Here is an 11,224-nt window from a genome sequence, read left to right on the forward strand (position 1 = left end):
AAGTATGCAAGGACTTCCCTGGTGGCACAGTGGTTAAGACTCCCAGCTCCCAGTGCAGGGGGCCCAGGTTTGATCCCTGGTCAGGGAACTAGATCCCACATGCATGCCACAACTAACAGTTTGCATGCACAATCAAGGATCCTGCCTGCCGCAACTAAGACCTGGTGGAACTAAATAAATATTTTTTTAAAATGCATATATATGTGTAACTGAATCACTATGCTGTACAGCAGAAATTAACACAACATTGTAAATCAACTATACTTCAATAAAAAAATGTAAAAAATAAAAATAGCTGCATGATACTTACCTGGCAGGGGAGTTACCATGATCGCAAAGGTGCTTTTCCCAGGGTGAGGCTTATCCATTGCACTCTGGATCTGCCGAACCCCGCGATTTCCCCAAACGTGGGAAACTCGACCGCATAATTTGTGGTAGTGGGGGACTGTTTCGCGTTCTCCCCTACATAAAATAAAAAGCTGCACGATATTCCATATTATGGATGCACCCTAACACATCTATTCATTTCACTATTGATGGATAGACTGTAGTTTACAGTGTTTCAGTTTTTGCTACAACAAACAGTTCTACATTAACTATACGTTTATGCACATATATCCCTGTAGATTCACTCTCATTTCTGTAGAATACATTTCCAAAGGTGGAATTTCTGGATCAAAGAGTATGTGTATTTTTAAATTTGTCAGTTAAAGAAATATTTTTAAATTAAGAAACATCACCAGATGACTTTCCCCAAAGGCTGTAGCATTTACCTTCCCTTTAACAACTTATTTCCACTAATTATTCAGCACCAAAAGACCTCCGTGCTTATATTTGGATGACTACAACCAAGCTTGGCCCTTGAAATGTCTATTTGATGAATCAAGGATTTGGAGAGTGAAGAATCAGATAATAAAAGCCATGCCCAAGTTTGCTGATTGAGATAAGTTTTTATTATTTATGGGTTTGTTCTGTTTTACCCCCTGCATGCCATAAAAAGTCAACCTTTGAAAAAGGGCCTTCTCTCTACAGAAATCCCATCCTCTAATCTATGAGTCCATGTAGGTGTCCTTGATATATTTTCTAATAAGGCACTTGAGAGGCTAATTGCATTGTATTTATAGCCTGTAGAGGTGGTTCCCACTCCAAATGAGGAGTTTCCTTGGTAATGTACTAATAACCGCAGGTTCCGAGAGGCTAAACTGAGACTAACGCAGGAAAATTCAAAGCGGGACTTGCAGGGGACCCCAGAAAGGCACTGAAGGGAATAGACAGCCTGCTTGAGAGAGACAGGAGAGGCCTGGGGCTAGGGCGCGTTTCATTTGATTCCTGTGCCTTCTGGGTTTTCCAATAACCTTGGGTTTAAAATCTGCACCAATGTTAAGCTTGATATTGACTATCCTGAATTCCTATTGTTCAAAAAATCCAAATGTCTCTATGGAGTCTGAAAAGCTGCCCCTGATTTCTGGTCCACCCAGACCCTGCTGTACTGTATTCTACTACTGCCCACTTCCAACTGTTCCAACATTCCCGGGAGATTTCATCTCTCCTTCAGGACGGATGGAGTAGCTAGCCTGTCTCTCCTTCCTTTTATCTCTTTATCTCTCTTCCAATCCCCATTAAATTTTCCAGTTAACACTAACCAGTTCCAAATTACTGTGAATCACTGTGAATAAGTGTCATTTCAGCACTTACATAGTTGGTTTGAAATAATAATAATTATATTAGTAAATACTAATGGAAAACATTTTGGACCATTGTGTTCTAAGTACTAAGCTAGACAGACACGATAGTTCTGTAAGTAGGAATAATGATCTGTTTGACAGAGGATGGGACTGAGGCTCAGAGAGGGTTAGTGACTTCCCCCAAACCACACAGGCAGACGTGGACTTTAAATGCAAACCTTACTGGACTTTGACGTCCGTGCTGTCGTTAGACTGTCCCACCTCCAGGCAGCCTGCCAAATGGCACTGGCTTATCGTCATTTTGAAGGGCGTACACTGTCTCTGCCGTGTCCCTTCACTCTGCTTCACCCTCATTATCATCATCGCATGTGGTGAAGACCCACTGTGTGCCAGGCACTGGGTGAGGTGCCTTCATAGACCTGGTTACGAACTACCTTGTATGATTCCAGGAAGGTGGGGACCTCATCTTGTGCATTTGAGTTGATGCAGTTCCTGGCCCAGTGCTGAGGGTCTGGTACACACTCAACCCGTTATTTCTTCTTTTCACCATAAGCATTTTGACAGCATAGGACTGCTCACCACTTTCTTATAGATCCCTTCTCCCCTCGGTGTCTAAGGCAGAGCCACACCTCTATCCTAACCATTTCATGATCTTTTAGCAGTTAATCTTTTATATGGTATGTTCACACACCTTTCACCCTCGTCTGGAGACCAAATGAAATTATTAAATATATTCAGTGAGCTCAAAATAAGGCAGAAAAAGTGAAAAAGGGGAACAAAGAAGGACAAATAAAAAAATAAGTAGCAATCTTAAAAATTGAAACTCAACCATATCAGTAATTACACTGATGGTCTAAATGTAAATGGTCTAAACACCTCATGGCAAGACTCATTATTATTTAAGTAAGTTTATTCCAAAGTTAATCTGTAGATTTAACAAAATCAAAATCATTCTTATTTCACAGGCAAGGAAACCGAGGCCATGAGACACTGACACTCATCTGAGTGAGTGAACTGCATCTGCCCAAAATGTCATATCTATAGAACAGGGGTTCTCAACCAGGGGTGATTTGCTCCCCACCCCCAGGGATGATGTTTGGAAATATCTGGAGATATTTGGTTGTCACCACTGGGAAACTGCTACTGGCATGTGATAGGTAGAAGCCAGAGATGCTGCTATACATCCTACAATACCCAGGGCATCCCCCTGCAACTAAGAATTATCAGAACCAAATATCCATAGTGCTGAGGTTGAGAACTCTGGTATAGAAGAAAGAAAGGAGGCATATCTGACCATATTTTCTGCCATTGGTTACCTTAAGAGATGTGATTTTTATATAATACTCACAGAACATTGAATGCTTTCTTTCCCTCATAAGATGTGAACCCACAGAACTAAAAACTAACTACTAATTATGTATGGGGTGTAAGGGACACCATAGGCTATCATTCTTAAAGTAGATTAGCCTTAATTTTCTTTTTTTTTAAAATTATAGTTGATTTACAATATTGCATTAATTTCAGGTGTACAGCATAGTGATTCTTTTTTTTTCAGATTATATTCCATTATAGGTTACTAATGAGACTTAATTTTCAAATGAATTTTTAATAAACTCAAAAAAATAATGTATATATTACCTTCTTTCTCATTTGAAGAGACCAAGGGCAACAGATGGTATTATGGGATAACATTATTAAGACATGGGCTTTGTGGCTCAAGTTAAGTGTCAAAGTTTGTTTCAAATCATATGGTTCCATTCTCTAATCAGGGAAAATGTTGGACCTAGACCTCTTTCCATTAAGAGCTCCTGGTCCTATACGTATAACCAAATAAAAAGCCTGAATGAATAACTTAAGTTCTAGCTGTCAAAATGGTATGCCATTGATGGATGAAATTATATGACATCTGGGGTTTGTTTTAAAATACGCCAGCAACAACAAAAAAAGAGGTGGTAAATGAACAAGTTCAGCAAAATGTTGGTACTTGTTAAAGCTGGATGATGGTTACATAGGAATTCCTTTCACTGTTCTTTCTACTTTCATGTAAGTTTGAAAATTTCCAGAAAAAGCATCTAAAAAATGTGTACTATGACCATCTGCAGAGTGATAAGCCATGTCATCAGATATAACTTGTTTCTTGCTCCATCTCTGTGGATTCACAAGTGATTTCTTGAAGGAAATTCCATGCATGTGTCTAGATATTGTTTAATCCAGCAGGCTGTTTATCATCTCAGTGTTTTCAGGGAACTTTGAAAATTAAAAGTGACCACAATATGGGAAAAAGATTTAAATAGGCACTTCATAAAGGAATCTATATGAATGACCAATAAGCACATGAAAACATTCTCAGCATCATGAGTTATTTGAGAAATGTGATTAAGCAATGAGATAGATACCCCTACACACTGATTAGAATCTCCAAGTAAAAATATGGATAACTACGGGCTTCCCTGGTGGTGCAGTGGTTAAGAATCCGCCTGCCAATGCAGGGGACATGAGTTCGAGCCCTGGTCTGGGAAGATCCCACATGCCACAGAGCAACTAAGCCCGTGCACCACAACTACTGAACCGGCGTGCCACAGTTACTGAAGCCCACATGCTTAGAGCCCATGCTCTGCAACAACAGAAGCCACTGCAATGAGAAGCCCTCACACCACAACGAAGAGTAGCCCCCACTTGCTGCAACTAGAGAAAAGCCCATGCGCAGCAACAAAGACCCGAGACAGCAAAAGATAAATAAATAAATAAATTTATTTTAGAAAAAGATGGATAACTACCAAGTGTTATCAAGGATGAGGAACAACTATAACTCTTATATTTTTGGACAAACAAAAGTGGAAGGAAATTATCATCATGTAGTGTAGACCTACACTAAAAAAAAGTTAAAGAAAATCCTTTAGGTAGAAGAAAATGATTCCAGATGAAAATCTGGGACTACACAAAGGAATAAAGAGCAGTGGAAATTGTGGATGCTTGTATGTTTACATAGGTGAACGTACATATTTCCTTATTATTAAACCCCTTTAGAAAGAGAACTGAGTGTTTAAACAAAAATAATAACAATGTAGTGTGGTGCTTATAACACATATAAGAGTAAAATGTATGACAATACACAAAGGTCAGGAAGGGAAGAATGGAGGGATACTCTTCTAAGGTTCTTATGCTCCATGGCATGATACATACCACTTAATAGTAGACTGTGTTATGTTACAGATGTGTACTGTGAACCCTAAAGCAACCATAAAATAAAAAATCAAAGAGTTATAGCTAATAGACCAACAAGGAGACAAAATAAAATTATTAAATAAATTCAATGAACTCAAGATAAGGCAGAAAAAGAGGAAAAGGGGAAGAAAGGACAAATGAAAAAATCAGTAGCAATATTGTAGATTGAAACTCAACCATGTCAGTAATTACACTAAATGTAAATGGTCTAAACACCTCTTTGGAAGACTCATGATTATTAAAGTATATTTATTTCAGAAATGACCTATAAATTTAACAAAATCAAAATCACAACAGGCTTAGTTAGAGAAATTTGTGAGCTGATTCTGAAATTCATATGGAAATGGAAATGACCTAGAGCAGCCCAAACAGCTTTGGGAGAGAAGAAAGTTTTTTGGCTAACACTACATGATTTCAAGTCTTTTTTAAAAGCTATAGCAATCAAGATAGACAAATAGAGCAATGAAATAGAATACAGAGTCCAGGAGTCCAGGAAGTTTAGTCTACCCATACGCAAAAAAAAAAAAAAAAAAAGAAGAAGAAAAAAGAACTTCAATCTATACCTTGCATCATAACAAAAATTAACTCAAGTTGGACCATATGACATAACATTACATTTAGTAAAACCTAAAAGTTCATAAAACTTCTAGAAGAAAAAAACATTTGTGACCTTGGATTAGGCAAAGATTTCTTAGATACAATAACAGAAACATGATTCATAAAAGAACAAGTTGACAAATGATTCAAAATCCATACAATCTGCTCCTTGAAAAACACTATTAAGTAAATGAAAAGATAAGTCTCAGCCTAGGAGAAACAATTTGCAAGTCGTCTGATAAAGGATTTGTACTCAGAATATATAAAGAACTCTCAAAACTCAACAATAAGAACACAAACAACTGAATAAAAAATAAATAACAGATTTGAACAGACACTTCACCAAAGAAGAGATATGGATGGTAAATAAACACATGAAAAAATACAGGTAGTAAACACATGAAAAGATGCTAGACATTATTTGTCTTTAAGGAAATACAAATTAAAACCACAATAAGATACCAAACACACCTATCAGAATAGCTGAAATTTAAAGGATTCATAATAAGTAAAATATTGTCAAGATGTGGAGCAACTGGAACTCTCATACACTTCCAATAGGTACAATGACTCTGGAAAACAGTTTGCCAGTTTCTTTAAAAGTTAATCATTCACCTACTTTATGATGCTGCCATTCTACTTCTAGGTATTTGCCCAAGAGAAAGGAAAGCACATGATCACATGATCAAATGAAAAGATGGACATGAATGAATGTTCACTGTAGCCTTAAATAACCCCAAACTGGAAGTCACCCAAATGTCCATCAGCAGGTGAAAGACTGTGCTATATCTATACAACTGAATCTCAGCAATGAAATGAATAAACTATTGATAAACTATTTGGATGTTTCAAAATAATTATGCTGTGTTAAAAAAAAAAAAAGAGCCAAGAAAAATGAAAGTATATACCATATGATTCTATTTATATAAAACTTTAGAAAATAAAAACTACTCTATAGTGGCAGAAAGCATATCTGTTCTTGCCTGTGGTGGGCAGGGAGGAAGAGCTTACAAAGGGCACAAGAGTCTCTTGGGTGATGGATATGTTCATTGCCTTGATTGTGGAAAATAGTCTCAGGAGTGTGTGTATATATCAAAACTTATCAAAATACATATTTAAATATAGTGTTTATTGTATGTCAATTAAGCTCCAATAACACTGTTTAAGTTTTTTAAAGGTTTGTTCATTTCACTTTATGTAAATTTCACCTATAAAAAGAACCGAAAGCAAAGGTTGATCTTGAGTTAATGATTGGCATGTTGCAGTGTTTAGGGATAAAGGGTGCTGATGTCTGCAACTTATTTGGAAATGCAGCAGCAACAAGAATAAAATGGACTGATGCATGGTTAAAGGGATGGATAAATGGATAGATGTGTAATAACACAGATTTTTTTCCTTTTTCTGTTACAGATTCTCATATCGATTTATTTCCATATCAAGTCCACCACAGAGACTTCTGGCAGAGGCTGCCACCCTGTTTCCTTATCCGGTGTCTATAACGCTTCCAGACTGGAAGGTTTTCTAGCTCACCTCTGGTTCTCCCTCAGTTGTGGAGCATTCCCAGGCTTTCCTTGTGGTTCCTTCCATTAGTATTTTATCTGCAACAATGCTAGTGAAGTTTCTCTCTAATTCATTGACAAAGAAACGTTTTTACCCTTTTAATTGGCCACTGAGGAAATCCCAGCTGTTCATCCTTGGAATGCCACAGCCACAAAGAGCATGTGTTTCATTAATCTGTATGTGAGCTAAGGTGGAAAAATGCTCATCACTGCTGTTTACTTTATCCTCCAAATCTTACACTAATGGATTCTGTACAGATGTTCTATTAGTTTCCTTGGGTTGGCATCACAAAATGGTACAGAACAGGGAGCTTAAACAACAGAAATGTATTTTCTCATGGTTCTGGAGGCTGGAGGTCCAAGATCAAGGTACTGGCAGGTTTGGTTTCTCCTGAGGCCTCTCCTCAGCTTGCAGATGACCCCCTCTTGCTGCCTTTTCACATGTGCTCGAATCCTTGGTATCTCTCTCTGCGTCCTAATGTCCTGATTGAATTAGGACCGACCCTAATGGTGTTATTTTAACTTAATTATCTCTTTTAAAAACCTATGTCCAAATACAATCATATTCTGAGGTACTAAAACCAAGCAGGACCATGTAGGGTTCCTGGGTACAAATCCTTTCTGTGTCCCCGATTTCTTGCTTGTAGGAAATAGGCTTCATTCAACCTCCTTGACCTTCCTTGAGTTCCAAAGGACATATTTAAACATTTGCTAATCAGGGAAGGCAGGGGATGAAGAAACTAGGGAGGAGAAGTCAAGAAACAACAGTGCAGCGATGGGGCAGGGCCCCAGTTCCTCCTGAAGGGATATACATAACAATATCTTTGAGTTCTTCTGCAGGAACTAAGGCCTCCACCCATGTGGAGGATGGCAACTTCAGGCTGAGCCCAAGATTCCCAGAGCACCGCCCTGCTACCTTACCACCAACCAATCAGAAGAAAGTCACACATCCTGCAGCCTTCACTCCAAATTTTGCCTATAAAAACTTTTTCCCCCAAACCATTGGGGAGTTCAGGGTTTTTAAACAGGAGCCACCCATTCTCCTTGCTTGGGCCTGCAATAAAACTTTCTCTGCTCCAAACTCCAAAGTTTCGGTTTATTTGGCTACACTGTGCGTCAGGCACACGAACTTTGTTTGGTAACAGTACTGGGGGTTAAGGCTTCAATATATGAATTTTGGGGGCACACAATTCAGTGCATAAGAGATGTGTGAAGTGAGACATGCACACTGTACCTGCATTCACTCTGTAACCCTTGCAGTGGCTTTTGGTTACAAGCAGCATATCTGATTAACACCCAAGTGGCCTTTTCCAGAGGCATGGATTCTCCCCAACTCTCACTCTAGCTCCAGGCCACCATCATCTCTCATCTGGAATGTTGCAATGGCCTCCAGGCCAATGTCCACATTTTAGTTCTTGACCTCTCTGATTTGTCCTACACATGGTGGTCAGAGCAAGCCTTGAAACACGTAGGTGTGGTCATGTCCACATGGTCAAGGTCCCCTATACTTCAGCCCTTAGTGGCAACCAGGATCAAATCCAAATTCTCACTTGGCTTTACAGTGCCCGTTTCCAAATTCACTTAGTAGCACAGGCTCCATGCTAGCTATGCCCCAGCCACCCTGGCTGCCTGTCTTCCCTTTGATGTCCCAAGGTGCTTCTTTGTCCAGGACCTGCATGCAGGCTGTATCTCTTGCCTGGACCCCCACCACTCCTACCATCTACCCATTGTATTTAGCATGAGGGGCCCTTCCCGGGAGATGATATTTCCTGACCCCCTCTTCCCCTACCCCCATGCAGACTAGGCTAGACCCACAGGTGTATACTTTCATTACATAATGTGTTTTTTCTTATTCTGTTTTTCAGAGCTGTTATTAATTCTACAGTTATGTGTTTTGGCGCCTGTTTCCTCTCCTATAACACAGACACCATGAAAGCAGGGAGAAGGCTCAATGTGTTCATTGCTGTAGCCCCAATCACTGGCCAATACATCACACATACGTGCTCAATAAATATTAAATGAATAAATGAAGGCATGGAAACCTTTAAATCAGCTGACCCCTAGGTGTCTGCCACCTTTTACAGATTATTCACTCTACTCTCCCTTTGATCATTTTATTCCCTACTGGAGGTTTCATCTGTCAGATGACAGGAGATGAGGAAAAGGACCAATGAGTCATTTTCTGAGCAGCTGTAGTTAAGGTCACGTGGGAAGGGGAGGGAGGGAGTAGGCAGAGAACAAGGATAACCATTGAGCCGCGGTGCACTGATTAATTTTGATTGATATTCGTCATAGTTACACTGCCCCATTCATTAGCATGGGTAGGTGAAGGTTGGATGTAATTTTAAAAAACAGTTTGAGGCATTTCTATTCTGGTCCTGAAACAGCTTAAATATTTTATGAGTTTTTAAGATTGGGAGAAATTAAAGCAAGTATGTAATCTTGCTCTGTGTGTGTATAAATATATACACATATGAAATTTAAATATACTCACACAAAATCTTATTGTAGAGAATCTCATAAATCTAAAAAAGATAGGGAGTCTAAAAAAAACCTACCCATATGTAAACATAATATGAAAATATATTCAGTGTTAATTTCAGAATTTATTGCAATCTGCACTATATCTTTAACAATTGCACATACACTCTCCCAAGAGCGAGAGTGAATTTTTTTAAAATGAAATATTTTGCATAAAATATTTTGATATTTAAAAAAACCAATATAACTTTTAAAAAACCATAAAAGAAATGTCTAGCAGGAGTTGTGAGGGAACAGTTTTAAGGGGGAAAAAGTCATTTTGCTATAGTTTTTATCCTCTGAAATTGGGACCAATGTACTAGATAATTACGTACTTTGGGATCATTAAGGGGCTTTTAGCAAATAATTTATCTAGTGTTCAAATGGGAATGTAAATAAATGAGTAATTTTTCCTTGTTAATTATAATTCTTGTGAATTACAATGTCTAGGCACCTCTCCAGGACCACAAATCCACCCATGAGTCAGAAAGTGCCACCAAGAATGTTGATGCTGCATTTGATAAAGTTTTTTTTTTTTCCATGAGTAATCATTATCTTCAATTTTAGACCATTTCAGAAATAAAAACTGACAATAAAGGTAACTTGGGTTTCATTCCATTTCTTGTATGCATTTTATGGCTTATAATATGTTTCTATATCTCAATGAAACAATTTATAGAAGAAGTGTTACTTTTTATTAAGTTCATATTATGCATATTTTATTGCAACTTGCTACAGTCAAACATCTTTTAAAAGATTAACTCCCAAGTTACTCCCTATTTCTGCCAAAATGAAAAACAAAGAGAATACATTTCAGTGTGACTTTTAGGGTAAAAAATTCTATCAACTATAAACGTTAGAACAATTGTGATTTAGATCTTATTTAAGGTTTCAAAGCATTTTGCCACCGATTTAGTTTGATTACCATATTATCCAGTTATGTGCATTAGAAAATGCCTCTGTGATGTGACTCCTGCAAATCATCCTGTGACTTATGCACCTATTTTCCTTTAAAAACCAAATGCAATTCACGAAAGAGGCTTATGGATTTGCAATTAAAATAGGAGTGTTGCCTGAAACCCGAGAGGGTGCGGTCTGACCTTCCATTTGTATAGAGTAGCAGATCCTAATAGTATGTGTGCACATGTGCATTTTTTTTCAAATTCAAAGGAAAACAATTTGCAAGTGCAAACAGGGTAAGTGGTCTCGGGTTTTTGAGGCTCTGAACGGTTTGTAAATGCTAATTTTGAAAAGGATACTCAGAGAATTCTTCATGCAGGGGAGGGGGAGAGCTAAGATTGCTCTCTCCACCCACTTAATGAGAGTTGCGGTATCAGAAATCCCAAGGATTAAAATTGTAGCCTCAGCTCCTGTTTGGGGAGCACCCACTATGCGCTCAGCACCTTCTCTGTACCATCTCACTCAGTTCCCAGCAAAAGCTTGGCAAGATCAGTGGGTCACCATTTTCACCAAGGGGAAAAGTGGCTTGCTCAAGGTCACACAGCTGATAAGTGATGAGGTAGATACAGATCCGGACCAAGCCAGCTCCCAAGCAGGTCTCTTCTACCTCCCCCACCACACCCCCACCTCCACTCCCCCTACCCATTTTCAGCACTGGCAGTTTGCTGGTGGAATTAA

General features: G+C 38.6%; 1 non-coding gene across 1 annotated transcript; it reads left to right on the forward strand.

Moving 5' to 3' along the window:
• The first annotated feature begins 302 nt into the window (after positions 1 to 302).
• On the forward strand, positions 303 to 465 carry LOC132361509 (U1 spliceosomal RNA). Its single transcript, XR_009501794.1, has one exon. It is a non-coding gene; the product is annotated as a U1 spliceosomal RNA (small nuclear RNA).
• Positions 466 to 11,224: the final 10,759 nt, after the last annotated feature.

The sequence above is a fragment of the Balaenoptera ricei genome, chromosome 2 (genome assembly GCF_028023285.1).
Source record: "Balaenoptera ricei isolate mBalRic1 chromosome 2, mBalRic1.hap2, whole genome shotgun sequence".
Classification (NCBI taxonomy): domain Eukaryota; kingdom Metazoa; phylum Chordata; class Mammalia; order Artiodactyla; family Balaenopteridae; genus Balaenoptera; species Balaenoptera ricei.